This window comes from Lissotriton vulgaris, chromosome 11 (genome assembly GCF_964263255.1).
Source record: "Lissotriton vulgaris chromosome 11, aLisVul1.2, whole genome shotgun sequence".
Classification (NCBI taxonomy): domain Eukaryota; kingdom Metazoa; phylum Chordata; class Amphibia; order Caudata; family Salamandridae; genus Lissotriton; species Lissotriton vulgaris.
The window spans coordinates 75,677,097-75,696,554 of record NC_141699.1 but is presented as its reverse complement, the minus strand read 5'-3'; positions in this window follow the sequence as shown (position 1 = coordinate 75,696,554).

Below are 19,458 nucleotides of genomic sequence, written 5' to 3'. Positions count from 1 at the left end.
ACGGAACCTCAGACCCTCCTTTTGCCCTTACATAGGCAATTACTCAGTCTATGTCAGAATCTAGTTCTATGCTCATCAGGTCAGTGACGTGTTGTTGTATCATCATCTTTTCTCGTGTCTTTTCTCCAAACGCAGGTGGTTTTCTGAGACAAGTTGCAGCACAAAGACTACACAGAGCAGGACCACACTGGATAATCAGACAACATGAGAATAGGAATAATAAGATGACACCAATGACCATTAGAACCTTCCATCCCCACGCTGAGATCAGAGTCCAAAACCACTCCATGAAGGACCAGTTTCCCTTGTCTACATGTATGGAGTCTGAAATCTTGTGCAACTTAGAGATCGCCTCATAGACTGTTGGAGCATTATTAGGAATAAAGACACAGCAGCTCGATTGGATCATTCTGCATACCCCACCTCGATCTGCAAGTATAACGTCTAGAACCATACGGTTCTGCAACGTCATGAGCCTATCCGCCTGAAGCTCAGCTGTCAGATTGCTAAGGGCACCAGCAGTTTCAGTAATAGTAGATTCAACTACCCGTGTTAGCTGACGTATGTTTCTACTATTGGCCATAGGTCCCCAGAATGGAAGGAAGCCTTTGAAGAAGTCTCCGGCTTCCTGACCAGCGGTATCTTCCTTGCTAAAGACACCTCTCGCTACTCTTGTTCTGTGGTAATCCGGTGAAGCAGTGTATGTCGGAGGCAATAATCGAGCAATATAACATGATCCTGAGAAGTCGGCAGGCAACCATGTATAAGCTCTGTCTCGACAAATGAAATAGGTACCCCTAGCAGTAAGAAAGGCAGGGGAAGAGTTAGCCGGAAACACATAAGTCTCTACGCACTCACTCCTCCCTAGCTGAGCTCTCGGATTTCTCCCATTACCTTGCAAACAGACCTGACCTCGGTGAGGTACGACCCAGATTGGAGTTGAGCTTTTACGCTTGCTTTCTCCTAAACTAAGGCGATACTCTGAAGTATTCCAACTTAAATATACTCGCAATTCGTCTCTAGGGTATGATGGAGTATTATTGACGTCCTTGACCATGTCAATAATTCCCTGGACTAAAGCTTTGTTAGCAGAGTTATATTTAGTGGAACGTGGTGGACGTGGAGGATAGGTTTCAAGAGCATAAGCAAAGATGGTTTGGAAGGCCTGAAATGATCCATTATAGCTGTAAGGCAAAACCAGATATGGAATACCTTTATCCATAGTGTGAGGTATCAAGCCACATACCCAGCAGTCTGTAGTGTTAACTACCAGTTGGTGTTGGTGCAAGAGTTGTACAAAAGTGTTGTTGATGAATTCTGAGCGTCTGGCTTGCTCATGTTCCGGAAACGAGTGAAAAGAGTGTATAGAAGAAACAGTAGAAATAGCTGGGTCAAGGGGAGGCACTGTAGAAACTGGCACAAAAATCAAATTTATGCTAAAGACAATTCCACCCACCAATGTTGCTAAAACAATCAAAAATGTAATGGCACATTGCATCAAGAAACATTTGCTGTGAAGAATTCTATTAAGTCTGTTTCTGTGAACGTAAATCACATTCTTTCGTTGCAGCGCAGGAAGCTCCATCTTCTACAATCCGCTCGCGACCACTGATGATGTGTACGTAGATGAAAATGCCTCTGTCAGCCCTGGGAGTTCCCAGAACTAACAGAAAGATCGACCTTGTGTCAGACCCCTGCAAATTCAAACTAGGCACACAGCCACGACCCTACGGCTACCCAGACGGCAAGGCAATTTAAAAAACAATAAACAATAGCAAACTTCCTGGCTGAAAAGCAAAAAGGTTCAATATATCAAAAATCACAATATGCAGTTGCCTGCTTTATTAGTCCTTTTTGTGGCTTCTAAGGTTGTATCTTCTCTTTGCTGGTACTGTCTGATCGGAAAATAGTGTATCACTAGCAGCTGTTGCAGAGTTTAAGTTCGCAGATAGCAAAGTTTCTTCTGATGCTGGAGACAAATGTTCAGTGTTCAAAGGAGTCTTTTCAGGAGGAGAGTCAAGTTTCAAAGTGTCAGAAATCAAATCGGCATCGCTGAAAGGGACAAATTTCGGAGTTGTTTCAGCTTCGGAGGCACCAATTCCCTTCTTCACCCAGTCGTCGTAGGGCAGCGGCAGTGGAACACGCTTTACGTGAGAAGCGTGGATCCAGTGCTTGCGACCAGCAACACGTACAGCTGTCCTCGTCGCCAGCAGGACCTGGAAGGGGCCGATGTAGCGAGGCTGAAGATTCTTTGTCCTCGCGAAGTTCCGGACCACTATGAAGTCACCCGGTTTCAGTTGATGCCCTGGACTCTCCGGAGGCTTTGGCAAAGCATCAAAGACCTGTTGATGAATAAGACTCAATTTAGCAGTCAAGTCGTAAAGGTAGTCTATCAACATAGGATACTCAATGGAGCAAAATTGTTTAGGCCTCGGCACACCCCAGATATTTGCCGGACGGCCAAATACAATCTCATATGGAGAAAGCCCTATTCTAGAATGCACTGTTGCTCTCGTTGATAACAAGGCCAAAGGAAGTGCGTCTGGCCAGGCTAAACCTGTGGATGCTTGTATTTTGGCTATTTTAAGCTTGAGAGTGCCATTGTAACCCTCGACTAAACCAGCTGACTGGGGATGGTTCGCACTATGAAATTTTTGTTTCACTCCTAGACCAGCACACACACTCTGCATAACTTTCCCTATAAACTCACTTCCGTTATCTGACCATACAATCCGTGGCATTCCAAACCTAGGGAAAAATTCCTTGAGAAGAATTTTGGCAGTTGATAGGGCAGTGTTGTCCTTTAGTGGGTATGCTTCTATCCACCTGGAAAAAGCACAAACTACCACCAGGACGTACTTTAAATTGTTGCAGCGTTCCATGTGAATGAAGTCTAACTGAATCACTTCAAAGGGACAGGAAGGAGGAGCAAAATGACCAGCTGGAGTTGGAGTTCCCTTGCCAGGATTATGCATCAAGCACACCATACAATTTTTCACCACTCTCTCTGCACACTTACTGATTCCCTCATTCTTCCAAACCGGAGCTAACATCTTACATATCCCTTTAGAACTTATATGCGCCACTCCATGTGCCATCGTCACTACTGCAAGCACATATGCATCAGGCAACATCCAACGCTGCTGTTCTGTCAAATCGATCCAACATCCATTCGAGTCCAACTTGCCCGTACTTTCTCTCCATACACGTTTCTCTTCCTCAGTCGCTTCTTTCTGAATCTCTTTCACACTTTCCATAGTGTCTTCACACATTCCAGACTCAGCAATCCATCTTGCAGACGTAGCAACATACATTCTACTCATCATGTCTCTAGCTGTCTGTTTAGCGGTTTCATCAGCAAAGGCATTTCCCCGACCAACATCATCCGTGATTGCTTTATGAGCACTGCACTTCACAATTGCAACTTCAGTCGGCAAGGTTAGAGATTCCAACAAGTCGTTAACTAGCTGACCATGTTGGATCTTAGTCCCATGGGACGTAATGAAACCTCTTTCTCTCCACAACCGGCCAAAACTATGGGCCACGCCAAATGCGTACTGACTATCTGTAAACACATTCACTCTCTTTCCCTCAGCTAAAACACACGCTCTCGTAAGAGCTATTAACTCTGCAGCTTGGGCAGAATTCTGACTCACTCTCGCAGTCTCCACAATCGTCTTCAAAGTCGTTACCGCATAAGCAGCAGTCACATCACCATTCTCCAATTTAAAACATGACCCGTCCACATACAGCGTACCATCTGGGTCGGATAGGGGAGTATCTTTTAAATCGATACGTCCTTTTGTCTCTTCCTCCATTTTGAAATAACAGTCATGTGGCTCAGAATCACTCGACTCTTGATCAGTCGGCAACAATGTTGCTGGATTCAATACATTGCATCTTTTGATCTGAATATGACTCGCTAATAATGTCAGCTCGTAACCGGATAATCTCGCACTAGTAAGGTGTTGAGTCTTCGTTCGGTTCATGAGTGTATCCACTGCATGAGGAACCATGACCACTAGCATATTGTTCATCACCAAACCAGCAGATTGTCGAATGGAAGCTGCAGCTGCCGCTGTAGCCTTCAAACAACTAGGCAATGCTCTAGCTACCGGATCTAATGTTGATGAGAAATACGCACAAGGGCGTTGTTTATCACCAAACTTCTGTGTCAGAACACTCAACGCGCAACCTTCTCTTTCGTGAACGTAGAGCGTGAATGGCTTACTGTAATCAGGTGTACCCAATACAGGAGCTGAACACAATGCTTTTCGTAATTCAGTAAAACTCTCTTGACATTCATCAGACCATGGCACCAGACTCGGAACATTTTTCCCAGTCAAAGCTACCAACGGTTTCGCTAAAAGAGAAAAATTTGGGATCCACTGCCTACAGTAAGAGGTAATACCTAGGAAGGCACGTACTTCCCTCTGTGTGCGTGGAACACTCATCTGCGTAATTGCTTTTATTCTCTCTGGGGTCAACTTCCTTCCCTCCTTTGACAAGAGATGACCTAGGTAGGTCACTTCTTGGCAGCAGTATTGCATTTTGGAAGGAGACACCTTATGATTCAAATTAGACAAATGATGCAATAACGAAATCGTAGCTGCTTTGCAAGTTTCCTTGTCATCGGCAGCCACTAGAAGATCGTCTACATACTGCACTAGAGCCGAACCTGGAGGAAGGACAAAGGAATCTAACTGACTTTTTAAAGCTTGACTGTAAATGGATGGACTTTCACAATAGCCTTGTGGAGCGCGTTTAAATCTGAAACTGCGACCTCCTAAACAGAAGCCGAAAATATCCCTACTTTCTTCGGCTATCGGAATGCTAAAGAAAGCATTCTTTAGGTCTATAACTGAGAACCATGTAGCTGTAGCAGGAATCAATGTTAACAAAGCAGTAATGTCTGGCACTACCGGAAACTGCGGAATTACAATCTTATTAACTTCTCTAAGGTCTATGACAAACCTATAAACTGGAGGTTTTGTAGGGTCAGTTCGCTTCAGAATCGGTAATACAGGACTGTTACAGACATTTCCTCTAGTTTCTTCAACCACACCCTTCTTGATCAAATCTTGCACAATCAATAAGAGTGCACGCTCACCTTCATTCGATATTTTATACTGGGGAATTCTTGGAAATTTCACATTCGCTTTCAAAGTTACTACATACGGTGGAATTTCTAGGAGACCTACATCATTAGGACCAGTCGCCCAAAGAGAATCAGGGAGTGAACGGAGCTCCGACGGGAGTGCGTCCATTGACAAGTACATCGGAGAGGTGATATTTTTACCCAGTGTAAGCTGTACTCCTTCCGGAGAACAGTACAATGTCGCATATAGTCGTTTTAACAAATCTAAACCAAGCAGATTTTCATTACAACCTGTCGTCAAAATCAGGGGTGCTTTCAATTGGCACGGTCCAACAGAAATAGACAAAGGACCAGATATCGGGTTGTACACAGGGGCGCCTGAAAAACCTACGGAAACATTTGTTGAGCCAGACAAAGGTGCGCCAGGGAGTTTCGCATGAATGATAGAACTTTTTGCGGCACCAGTATCCAACAGAAACGGTTCGACTACACCTGATGTTGCTACTGCGACATAAGGCCCACTCTGATCCACTGGAACTGATACTACTCCCTCTCTCTGTCCATGGCTGTCCTAGTACCCATTTTGTTGAAATCCCTCTTCAACTTCACAATAATCCTCAACAAGATATTGCTGAGATCTATTCTGTTGAGCTGACTGTATATTTCGTTGATCAAAGTGATTAGAAGGACGATCATTCGTTTGTGGAGGCATAGCACCTCGTCCTCGTCCTCTAGAATTCTGCACAAAACCACCACGACCTCTCTGAGCTGCTGCTGCATTATTTTGCGCTAAGATCTGACAATCATTTTTATAGTGACCCTCTTTCTTACAGTACGCACACTGATTCCACTGGTATTGAGGCCTGGTCGAATTATAATCTGTCTTTTGGTATGAGTTCTGCTGCATATTAGTCTGGTTCGTGCGAGGCGGATACGCCTGCTGCAAAAGAACTTTAGTTTTTAAATCTTTCGTTTTCTTTTCTGATTTTTCCTTTTCCTCTTTATCTCTATTTTCGTAGTACTGCGCAGTCGCAAGTATTTGCGCTGTCGTAGATACAGCCCACGCACTTTCTGAGTCTTTTAATTTATTGCATAATTCAGGTAACAAATTATGCACAAATTTATCTACAAACAGTCTCTGTCCTCCTTCTGTACTCATGTCCTGACCACTATGATCCACAAAAGTCTCTTCGAACCTCGTGAAGAAGTCGGAGACACTTTCGTCTTTCTTTTGCTTACATGCTGACAACTTGTCCCAATTAACACGCAATGCTGGCATCAGAGTCTTCATTAAATCTATTATTCTACCTGGCAGATTAGCGATCAAAGGTTCAGGTTTCGCACCACCTATTTGTTGACCATCTGCTGCAGTGATAGCTGCCCAATCACCACCTAAAGCAGCCTGATGATCCTCTCTACGAATTTTAGCCCACACTGGTTGCGGAACTACATTACCAAACAACATATCAATGTCGGCTAAGTTCATTATACAAGCCTCAACTGTCTGTGTCAATTCCTTGTAATATCCGGCTGGATTCTTACGCGGATCTGGCAAGGCCTGCTTCACTGCTAACACTTCTGCTCGCTTCCATGGAATATGTATCCATACTCTTTGGAACTGTGCTGGAGCAGCTACAATACCAGCATTTTGATCAGCTTGCACAGCTTCGCGCCAAATTGGAGGAACCTCCCTCATAGGATATTGGCGATTTAGCTTCACTTTACCTTTCTCTAAATCTCTCGGTGAACGAAGAGATGGATCATTCCTAAAACTTAAAATGAGTTCCATCGCTTGCTTTATATTCTCACCCACTATCATTCCAGCAGCAAACTCCTTTTGAACCCTAATTAAATCTTCCAAATCTGATTCGACATCGTCTTCTTCTATCTCTTCACGTAACAACGAGCACATCTCATCAAAGACGTATCGCTGCGTTGGTTCTCCCCACTGCATAAATGTGTCTAACACATCTCTCGTACTATATCTTCTACCCTTCGAAATCCATCTGAGAGCCGTGGAGTCTAAAACTCCCCGTTCCTCAGTACTTGGAAGCTGACTCCGTCTCTGAACAGAGTCAGGAGTAGGAGTCTTAATCAAGGTTTTATATATAGGAGACAGCATATTAGTAACAGAATCAGTGATTCTTCGACGAACAGAAAGTGGAGTTAGTACACTCGCAGACATAGAGAATGCAGTCGAGGTAGGAATAGATGAGGAAACAGTAGGAGTATCGGAAAAAATAGTTTGAGGACCAGTAGGTACAGTGATAGGTATAGGAGCGGGCAGTGCAGGAAGAGGAGGAGCTGTAGGAACATTTACATTCACCACAGGAGGTACAGGAACTTGGTTCTGAGGGACAGGAGCAGGAGCACCAGGTTGTCCAGCAACCGGCAATTGAACATTCGGGACGAGCGGAGCCGTAGCACCTTGTGCATACGGTGGAGGTGACCGTAACAGATAAGATAGCAGAGGATCGTTTTCGGAGTCCTCCAGTATCTTAGCCATTTTCGATGGCAAGGCAGGATAGCACTTGTCAATCGCTAAGTTATGCTCTCTAATGGCTACATCTATGGCCTTCTCACACTCGTTAGCTTGCAACTGTTTAGTCGCTTGCTCTAGAGTTAACTCTTCTTGTTCTTTTTGCTCTTTCTTCAACCTTCTCATTTCTCTCTGTTTGGATTCTTTCCGCCAATAACGGAAGGAATCAAACATTGCCGGCCGGGCTTTCTTCTTGAACAATTTCGCTTCTAAATTGTCGAGAATCTCTTGTTCAAAACTACCATGCAATGGCCAACTAAGGACACCATCCTTCTTACAATAGCGGACCCATATCTCATTATAAGTTATAGGACCTACGCCATACTTACAATATAAATCATGTAGGGGAGTCCCAATCGGAGGAACCAGACAAGAATCCTCCAATCGTGAGTCACTGTTGCAACTAAAACAAGACAACATTTTCCGACTTACCATTTTCAGTCCGGAACACACAACAAACAAACACGGAACAAATTTGTGCACTTGAACCAAGAACTTAGGCCTACCAAAACGAACTGATGTATCGATACCCAAAACTAAACCAAATAGATTATCGTAACTAGAGCAACCAATGATAATCTAACAAAACCAAACCAAACCAAGAACCGATCAAGGATTTTTAACAATCCTCACAAAGTAACCAGCTAGCTATCACTAAATACTTAACTGAGTCACTGAAGACGTCACCAAGGAGAAACCCGTCACGTTTCGCCGTACTAAGGACTGCACCACTTCGGGTCCAAGACAGGGCGACGGTCAAGGCAACGGCCCACTGCAGCCGTCCTGAACGGGAACCCTCGTGGAAGAGAACTTCAGGGCCACTTTTGCGATATGCCGGGATCGATGAAGTGGGGCGCCTCCCTCAGGAATCTTCACACGAAGCTTCTCGAACTCTTCAGGCTTTTGGACCGGTACCGAATGACGTCGCCCCACGTTGGGCGCCAATTGGAGTTCTGGACTTTTTTGGTTCCGTCCAGAGGTGTCAGGGTACAACACCCGAAGACCCCGGAGTTCCACCTGCCTTGGTGCACAAATGAACAGAAACACGGGCTTCTCGATGGTGGCGTCAAAGACCAAAGGTTTATTACTGCAGGGACACAGAAGTCACAGAATCTACACACGGGCAGAAACTAGGAGCCTGTTCGATTTGTACAAAGTGGGTTGCTCCTTATATACTAAAAATTGTGCTCTAGGCAAATATTTCACATGTCGGTACATTCCCAAACCTTTTGTGTCTCTAAACAATAAATATTTGGCGTTACACAGGAACTGTCGATAATATCTGATACCAAACATCACGAAGAGGGGTTCCCACTAGTTCATCACAATCCCCTGTCAATATTGCTTTCAGGACCCGGACCGCCTCATCGTAAAGTTCGTTACCTCCCCCTAATAAAGGCCCAGAAGGAAAGGAGCAGAGCCAGGTGCAGAAGATAGAAAAGCGGGATAAGAGATGTTTGTGGGTTGTAAATGGGCAAGGCTACCGGCTTCGGCCGCCTAATCATGATCAGGTACAATGGACACGAAGACCAGTTTGGCAAGACTGGCCTCGGGCAGAGGAGGCAGCCTTTGTCGAGTCATGCAGCTACAGCATGATCTGGTTTAGGGTGCACGTGTCATGTAAGAGGTGAATCTCCGGCTAAGGCTACGTGTCCTTAATCAAAGTGGAGTGAATGAAATGATTCGAAGCTATTGCATATGTGAGGGCAAGGAAACACAAAATGGCGGCCATGATCTAAGATGGATGTCGTGGGTATATCAGAAATATGTCAATGGAAGGAGTGCTCTTGCTCGTAGCGTAGCGAAAACACTAGGATATACTAAATGGATCATTTGCGGTTCACTGATACCAATATTATGTATTTCCGACAAACTTGAAAACACGGGTTCAAGTCGTCACGGAACCGTCACGGAACCTCACATCCTTCGTGCAAACACCTTACATCGTTAATTACACCTTTCGGGTGTTACAAATTTCTACGGATGCCGTGTGGGCTAGCATCCGCTACCGCGGTGTTCCAAAAACTGATGCACAGATTTTTTCAAAAAGTTGAAGGAGTACAGTACTTCCAGGACGACATCCTTGTCATGGGCAAGTCAAAAAGTGATCATGATGCCAAAGTACATGCAGTCCTGACCATACTGGCACAAAACGGCCTCTCTGCGGAATGGAGCAAATGCAAATTTGGAGTGGGGTCAGTAACCTACTTAGGCCACAAAATCAGCGAAAGGGGGATCAAACCGAAACGTGCCAACGTGAATGCTATTAAGGAGGCACCAACGCCAAAAAGGAAGGAGGATGTCCGTTCATTCCTAGGCATGGCAGAGTTTTATAGCAAGTTTGTTCCCCACTTTGCATCCAAAACACATCATTTAAGACAACTCTTGAAGGAGAAGAACAGCTTCAAGTGGACAAGCGAGGAACAGACTGAGTTCGATCTACGCAAGCAAGACGTCTGCGCAGCCATCCCGCTCAAAGGATTTGACCAAGCAGCCCTATCCATACTGACCACAAACGCCAGCGACAAAGGGTTGGGGCGGTGCTGTTGCAAGCATCCCAGGAAAGAGAAGTCACTACAGTCAGCTTTGCCTCCAGATTGTTGGCTCCCAATGAAGAAAAGTTTAGCGTCATAGAAAAGGAAATGCTGGCAGCAGTGTGGGCCATTGAACGGTTCAGGCAATTCTTGTGGGGCTCGAAGTTCATACTCCGAACAGCTCTCAAACCACTGGTGAAAGTTTTGACCTCGAGCGGACATGCACATGCGACGCCTAGAATAGCAAAAAATGACGTTGAGGCTACTAGATTACGTTTACGAAGTGGAGTATATCCCCGGGGCTAGAAACAAAGTAGCCGACTTCTTGAGCAGAGGAACTGCAATGGAACCCGCTGCAGAACAAGAACACTCAGAGTGGGAGGATTTCATGGTAGCCCTCACACAAGACCATGAAGGAGTAATCAGCAGTCAGGAATGGGAAGAAGCGTACTAAAATAATGAAATGCTGAAGACAGTGAAAAGCTATGTGACGCAAGGATGGCCGGAAAAAGGCACCTGGACAGCCAGTTGAGGAAGTTCTGGGAAGTCAGGGAAGAGCTATCCATTAGAGACAATCGGTGTTTCTGCTTAGAGCAGACAAAGTGGTGCCCCCGCAGCCGTTAATAGATCACCTGTTAACCATTCTACACGAAGGGCACCTAGGAATAATGAAGACCAAGGCCAGAGCGAAGCAGGCCTATTGGTGGCCAGCAATGGACAATCAAATAGAAAAGCATGTCAGGATGTGTGATAGTTGCAGCAGGGCAGACAAAGCTCAAGTCCTACTACGCCCACCCTTCGGGAAATTCACTTGCCACGCAAGCCCGTGGGAGATGCTCTCGGTAGACATCTTGGGCCCTATAGTGGACGCAAATGGCATACCCAAATATTCTATCGTCATGGTGGACAGGTACACCAGGTGGCCGGAAGTAGACATTTGCGTGGAGGCTGACACTGATGCAGTACTTGCCTTCCTCACTGCCACATTCTTGAGAGAAGGGATTCCCAAAGTGATTACGTCTGACAACGGGCCACAGTTTGTTTTGGCAAAATGGAACGCGTTCATGGACCGCAACGGAATAGAAGTCAAACACACTCCTCTACACCATCCTGCTGGAAACGGGCTAGTGGAGAGGTTTATCAGAGTGTTAATGGGCTCTGTTCAAGCTGCAGTAAGTGTGGGTAAGGACTGGGAGAAGGAACTACAAAGAATGCTATGGGTATACCGCATGCCCCCAGCCAACACAGGATACAGCCCGTTTAAAGTACCCCAGAGGGCGAGACCCTTTCACGATGGATAATCTAGCATGGTGGAGAACCGCAGCCTTAAGGCCCGGCGGCGCAGGGTACGCCTTAGATCCCCGGGATTCACCTGCCTTGTCAGAAACAGAGACACAGACTCTTCGTCTGGCATAGAAGATTGTATCTATTAGCTGCAGCTAGCACAGTGGTCTTAGAAGTCGTTGATATAACGAGGTTCAAAAGAGAATGCCACATAACTCAGTGGCGCACAGGTTTATATACGGTACAATACAATGCAAAATGCAATCACACAAGAGCATGAGACATAGGCAAATGTTATAAACAATGCCTTAAGTCCAAAGCAACTCAAGTTCCCGGTTATGTTTGTCACTTGACCCCTTAAGTAAACTACAAATGAATCCACACAATTCAATTTACAAGTAGAGAAAACACAGTTGTATGCTCTAGAAGGACAGTCGTGAAACAAGAGAATGCATGAGACGTGTAGCGAAGGACAGCAGGTAAGATAACCTAGAGGAAAGAATCGTGCGAACCAACAGATTGTCCGGACGGGGATTAACCAGCTCAGACAGGAATTAGTGTACTCGGCCAGACCCTGACACTCGTTAGTAAACAAAGGCAAAGAAGCCACCTGACACGTAAATGCAGAAACGACAAAAACATTGCGTTCGCTGCGCTGCCTGAGTGAGGGCAACACAAGATGGCGGCGGCTACAAAATGGAGGCTGAGCACGAACGAATTCGCAATTTACAGAACCTCAGACCCTCCTTTTGCCATTACTCAGGCAAAAACAAACCAACTCATGCTAGTCTGAGTCGGAATCAACATCGATGTTCATAAAATCATCAAGCTGTTGCTGCACCATCATCCTAATATTCTCTGTCCTCTGAGTTACAGGTTGTGGAACACATAAAGTAGCCAGTAGGCCACATACTGCAGGACCACATTGGATACATAGACAACAAGAGAATATGATGGCCAAAATTGCTCCAAGGAAAGTTAGGATCTTCCATCCCCAAGTTGACAATATTCCCCAAAACCATCCCATAAAAGATCAATCCCCTTTGTCCTGATGAATCGACTCGGAGATTGTATGCAATTTGCAAATGGCCTGGTATATTGTCGGAGCATCATCTGGAATATAAATGCAGCAGCTAGACCCGATCAATCTACAGAAACCTCCTCGGTCTACTAAGATCACATATAGCACAATCCGATTCTGCAACGTCATAAGACGGTTAGCCTGAAGCTCTCCTGTAATGTTACCTAGCGCACCTGCAGTAACATTAATGGTGGTCTCAACCACGCGAACCAACTGCCTGATGTTTCTGCTGTTCGCCATTGGACCCCAAAAGGGAAGGAATCCTTTAAGGAAGTCTCCTTCCTCTTGTCCTGCCGTGTCCTTGGCATTGATTATTCCTCGGCCATATCTAACTCTATGGTGGTCTGACGGAGCCATATATGTAGGGGGAAGAAGGAAAGCTATATAACCGGTTCCATAAAAGTTAGAAGGGAGCCATGTATAAGCTCTGTCGCTACAAACAAAATATGTTCCTTGAGACGGAACCAACAGAGGGAAATCAGGGAATGAGAAAATGTAGGTGTACAGACAACTCTGCTTGCTGTCAGTCTTCTTGCTAATGACTTGAGACAAAAATTACCTTGATGGGGTACGGTTCATACTGGAGAAGACCCGCCCTTTTTAGTTTTGTCACCAAGGCTAGAAACATAGTGGGTAACATTCCAACCTTCATAAGCTCTTTTCTCGTCTAATGGGATCTTGTTTTTCTCTATGATCCTAGCCATCTCCACTATACCCTTAATTAAAGAGCTATGGCTAAAATCCAATCCATTCCCAAAAGTGTTGGCAGGACTTCTAAGTCGGTTGTGGTATGCGGCCGAAAACATAGTCAGATAGGCCCAAGCTAAACCCTCATATGAGAAAGGAAGAACCAAATATGGCATTCCCTTACGTGTATTGTGTGGCATAAGTCCGCACACCCAACAGTCAGTCATATTAATAGCCAACTGATGTTGGTGTAACAACTGGACAAACGTGTTATTCATATATTCGGCTCTCCTTATCTGCTCATGTGGAGGCAGAGAATGCATTTTATGTGAAAGGACAGAAAGACGAGAAGACAAAGAAGTTGTAGAATTAACAAAATTTTTCTGCTGCAGAACATGTACGATCCAACCTGTACTGGCTAATAAAATACACAAAAGCATAAAAACACACAAAGTTACACCAAATCGACTACGCGATAATTTACAATACTTAGATCTCATTTCCTGTTTCCTATTTTCCCTACCTATGGTTGTTGTACCATCCATCTTTATCTAAAAAAAAATCTGTCGCTCACGGCAATCTTCCTCAATCACTCAGCTACTGTATATCCTGAGGCGCTAGCGACTTGCTAAAAGAACAAAAACCAGGTTACAGTCCGAGTCTCCTACCGTGACCCTGCGACGGAGACAGATGGCACATCTAATACTAAATATCACACAAAAAACAAGGGGGCAAAAAGATCCCCCAAAAAATGTCTTTGGGTAAAAGGGAAAAAATGTTCAAAGTGTTCAGTTCCTTTGGTCAACTCTCGGCCTCAGATTGTAGCATGTTTTGCTTGGCACGGTCTGGTCCTTAAACAAAGTCTCTGGATTGGTAGTGTCTATTCGAAGATGCACAGGCACAGCGGCTTGAAAAATGTCATCATCCACATTCTCAGACTGAGTTCCATAAATTTGAGCGTCACTGAACGGCACAAAACAAGGAGTCGCTGCAGATTCAGATTCCCTTATGCCACTGCGGATCCACTGGTCGAAGGGTAACGACAACTGCACTTTCTTACAGTGCACGCCATGTCCCCAGTTCTTTTTCCCGACCACTTTCACAGCTGTGCGGGTGACGAGCAGGACTTGTCTAGGCGCAGTCCAGCGAGGCTCCAAGTTCTTAGTCCACTGGAAATTCTTGATGCAGACCCAGTCACCGGGCAAGATGGTGTGACCTGGGTCTGTGGAGGCCTCTGGCAAAGCACTTTGCACCTGTTGGCGAATAATACTTAATTTAACAGTCAAGTCATACAGGTAGTCAGTTAACAGAGGATATGGTATGTCTGAATATTTCCTGGGACGAGGGACACCCCAAACATTAGCTGGGCGTCCGAATACCACTTCATATGGGCTAAGTCCCATACGAGAGTGCACAGTAGTTCTGGTTGACAAAAGAGCTAGGGGCAAGGCGTCAGGCCAGGCAAGACCCGTACTGGCTTGAATCTTGGCTAGTTTAAGCTTGAGTGTACCATTATAGCACTCAACCAAACCCGCTGACTGTGGATGGTTTGCCGCATGGAACTTCTGTCTAATACCAAGACCAGAACACACCTTCTGCATAATTTGACCCACAAATTCACTTCCATTGTCACTCCAGACAATTCGCGGCAAACCAAACCTGGGGAAGAACTCTTTAACAAACACTTTAGCAGAGCAGTGTTATCTTTCAAGGGGTAGGCCTCTATCCAACGGAAAAAGGCACATACCACCACCAGAACATACTTAAGGTTGTTGCATCGATCCATGTGAATATAATCGATATGCAACACCTCAAAAGGATATGACGGGGGAGCAAAATGACCTGTCGGAGTTGGGGTACCCTTTCCTGGGTTATGCATTAGACAAACAATACGGTGCACAGACATAATATCGAGTCCAAAATATCGATTTTACATAATATCGTGTTTTTAATATAGACTGGACAAAATATCGACAGGACAGAATATAGACTACAAAAATATCGTTTTTAAGGTAAGTGAAGTAATATCGACTGTTATAAATATAGATAGTTAAAATATCGAAGTATATAATATAGATAGTTAAAAATATTGATTTTTTTATTGATATATAATTTTTTATAGTGTATTTTTATGTTATAGTATGAGTGAAAAGTGTGTATTTATGTTATAAATAATTATATTTAATGAATTTAGTTTTTATAATTATTGCGTAATTTTATTCTGTAGCGGGTTGTGGGTTTATAGGGGAATAGGGTGGGAAGTAATTTAATTATAATTCATTAAATATGTAAATTAAATTATTGATAGTAATTTGTAATTAATTGTTCATTAATTTATATGTGTTAATTAATTTAATTGTAATTGTAAAACAATTATTATTGATTAATTGGTAATTATGTAAATTTTACTAATTTAATTCTGTAGCGGGTTGTGGGTTTACAGGGGAATAGGGTGGGAAGTAATTTAATTATAATTAATTAAATATGTACATTTATTTATTGATAGTAAATAGTATTTAATTGTTAATAATTTATATTTGTTAATTAATTTAATTACAATTGTTAATTAATTTATATTAATTGATTAATTGGTAATTTTGCAAATTTTATTAATTTAATTTCTGTAGCGGGTTGTGGATTTATAGGGGCATAGGGTGGAAAGTAATTTATTAATAATTAATTAAATAATAAAAATAATTAAAATGTATTTATTTGAAAATAATTGTAAAATAATTTTTAATTATTAAATAATTAATTGTTAATGTTTCATTAATTTGTATTAATAGGTGATTAATTGAAATAATTATTGTTAATTAGTAATTTTAAAATATTAATTATTATATTAGATAACATTTAAATTTATTGTTAATTAATTGGAGTGGGAATAGTAATTTTAACCCCTACGCTATCCAACGCTTTCCCTACTGTTGAACCCACTGGAGTGGGAATAGTAATTTTATCCCCTACGCTATCCAACGCTTTCCCTACTGTTGCACCCACTGGAGTGGGAATAGTAATTTTAACCCCTACGCTATACAACACTTTCCCTACTGTTGCACTCTTTGGAGTGGGAATAGTAATTTTAACCCCTACGCTATTCAACTCTTTCCCTACTGTTGCACCCACTGGCGTGGGAATAGTAATTTTTACTCTTTTGTTATTGTACGTTAATAATATTGGCTATTATTTAATTATATTTTGTTACTATATATATATATATGTTTTAAGAAATATGAATTTTTTTTTACTTTCATTAATTATTTAATTATTATAAATTAATTTAAGTATTATTAAGTATATTTTAGTACTTAGTTTTTAATATTAATTGAATTTAACATTGTTTTTAGTAAAGTCGATATTTTTTAAAACTATATATTTGTAAGCGATATTTTTAACTCAATATTTTTGTACCTACCTGTTTGTAGATAGAAACTCGATATTTTGTCAGTCTATATTTTCTCAACGATATTCTTGCAGGTCGATATTTTGTCTCTCGATATTATTTCAGTGATCCAAACAATACAATGCTTAGCCACATTCTCTGCTGATTTCGGCATTCCTTCATTCTGCCATACAGGTGCCAAAAACTTACATATGCCTTTCGCACTAATGTGAGCTGGACCATGAGCCATAGTCACAACCGGCAACACATAAGCGTCCGGTAATAACCATCGCTGATTGTTAGACGGGGACCTGGAGGGTCGGCCGAGGACAAGGGGAGAGGCCTCCGGTGAGGGCTGTCTCCAGCGATCGTACAGACAAGTAACTTCCCCCCCACAGATGGACACCACACAAAGATAAGGTTAACGCTCTTTATAGGCAGTTCTTGAAGTAAGGTAGTACGGTACAATGAGATCAGGACACGAGGATCCTCTCAATTCTAGTCTCTGGAAGGGAAAGGGGGTAGCGGGACAGTCTTGTTACCAATCTGGTATTGAGATGAGACGATGGGTAGCTCACAATCCTCGAGCTCGGCGTTCGGGAAGGTCGGGCCGCGGCAGCGCCAGCAGGTCCCGAGGAGGTCGTAGGTAGCAACGGGCCGCGGCAGCGCCAGCAGGTCCCGACGAAGATGGTGGTTGCAAGAGGCCGCGGCAGCGCCAGCAGGTCCCCATGAGGATGAAGGTTGCAAAGGGCCGCGGCAGCGCCAGCAGGTCCCACGAGGATGAAGGTTGCAGAAGGCCGCGGCAGCGCCAGCAGGCAGGACGACAGTTCACAAGGCAGGGCTGCGGCAGCGCCAGCAGTCCGTCAAGGATGAGTTCTTCACGGTGTCTCTCGACTCCAGGATACAACTGCCTTCCTGCTCTGGAGCTGCCTCAGTTATAGGTCTGGCGCCCTTTGATGTCCGGACCCTCGCACTTGGAGGTCGGGAGGTCCGGGATGAGGGAGTCCAGACACCCAGCAGGGGGGTGGAGCCAGCACCCGGGGAGGCTGGGGGCGATCGGCACCTGGCGGGGGAGAGCCATCGACACTTCTTTCTCCCATTGACCTGCCAAGTGGTCCGTTCACCTCCTGGGTGGATGGTGGTGCCGGGATGTCGGGGCCTGGCCAGGCCCAGGGTTGGGGTCGAGCTGAGGCCACGCGGCCTCTTGGTGCAGTGTCCAAGATGGCGGCTGGGCCGGGCAATGGTGCTGACGGTGGCCCGGGCCAGTGATACAGAGATATCCGGGAGCAGGCGTCCCGTAGGGGACGGGTTGCGGGTTGCTTCTGTGGGTAGCACCTGGAGAGCCGGTGTCCGGGCCCTGTCATGCGGGGAGGGAGCGAGCCCTTCGTGGGGCCTGTCCAACATGCGTCCCCCCCAGCTGAAGGCGGGGAGAGTCACCCATCCTCTTGGGGACTCTCCTCGTCGAGGCGGAAAAAGCGGGACAGGCCATCCGCGTTGGCGTGGTCTTGGCCCGGGCGATGCTCCACAGTGAAGTCCATCCCCTGCAGGGAGATGGACCATCGCAATAGTTTGGGATTCTCCCCCCGCATCTGCATTAACCATTGCAGGGGGCGATGATCTGTTTGCACCCGGAAGTGGGTACCGAAGAGGTAGGGCCGGAGCTTCTTAAGGGCCCATACTACTGCAAAGGCCTCCCGCTCGATGGTACTCCAGCGCTGTTCTCGGGCCAGCAGGCGTCTGCTGATGAAGGCCACTGGTTGGTCGACTCCCTCGGGGTTCAGTTGGGAGAGGACTGCCCCAATACCATGGTCTGAGGCATCAGTCTGGACGATGAACTCACGGCTGTAGTCGGGGGCCTGGAGCACAGGGGCAGTACACATGGCGGCCTTCAGCTTCTCGAAGGCCGCTTGACAGCCGGGAGTCCAGTTGACTGTTTTTGGGTGGTTCTTGGATGTGAGTTCCGTGAGGGGCCCCACAATGCTGCCATAGTTCTTCACAAACCGCCGGTAGTATCCGGTGAGCCCCAAGAAGGCTCGGACCTCGGTTTGGGTTACGGGGGGCTGGCAGGACTGGATGGCAGCGATCTTGAGCTGGAGGGGGGCCACCAGACCGCTTCCCACTTGGTGTCCGAGGTAGGTCACGGACCCCTGGCCAATTTGGCACTTGCTGGCCTTGATTGTGAGGCCGGCCTGTTGGAGGGCCTGCAGGACCTCTCGGAGGTGGCGGAGGTGGTCTGACCAGTGGCGGCTGTATACCGCAATATCGTCCAGGTAGGCGGCGCTGAACTCTTTGAGGCCCGCCAATACCTGGTTCACAAGTCGTTGAAAAGTGGCTGGAGCGTTTTTCATGCCGAATGGCATCACTTTGAAATGGTAGTGTCCATCCGGGGTGGAGAGAGCGGATCGTTCTTGGGCCCTGGGGGTGAGGCCGATCTGCCAGTAGCCTGCTGTCAGGTCGAAGATGCTTAGGTAGCGGGCAGGCCCCATGCGGTCGACCAGTTCATCTGCTCGTGGGATGGGGTGAGCGTCGGTTCGGGTGACAGCGTTCAGACCCCGATAGTCGACGCAGAATCGGAGCTCGGGGGTGGTGCCCAGGGCAGCAGCTTTGGGGACCAGTACGACTGGGCTGGCCCAGGGGCTGTCCGAGGGTTCGATGACTCCGAGTGCGAGCATCTTGGAGACTTCTTCTTGGATGCAGGCGCGCACCCGATCTGGTACTCGGTACGCCCGGTGTCGGATAGGGGGACTGTCCCCAGTGTCCACGTCATGCAGGCACCAGGGGGTGACCCCGGGGGTGAGGGAAAATAGGTTTGCAAATTGCAGCAGGAGGGCCCAACAGTCTTGGCGCTGCTCC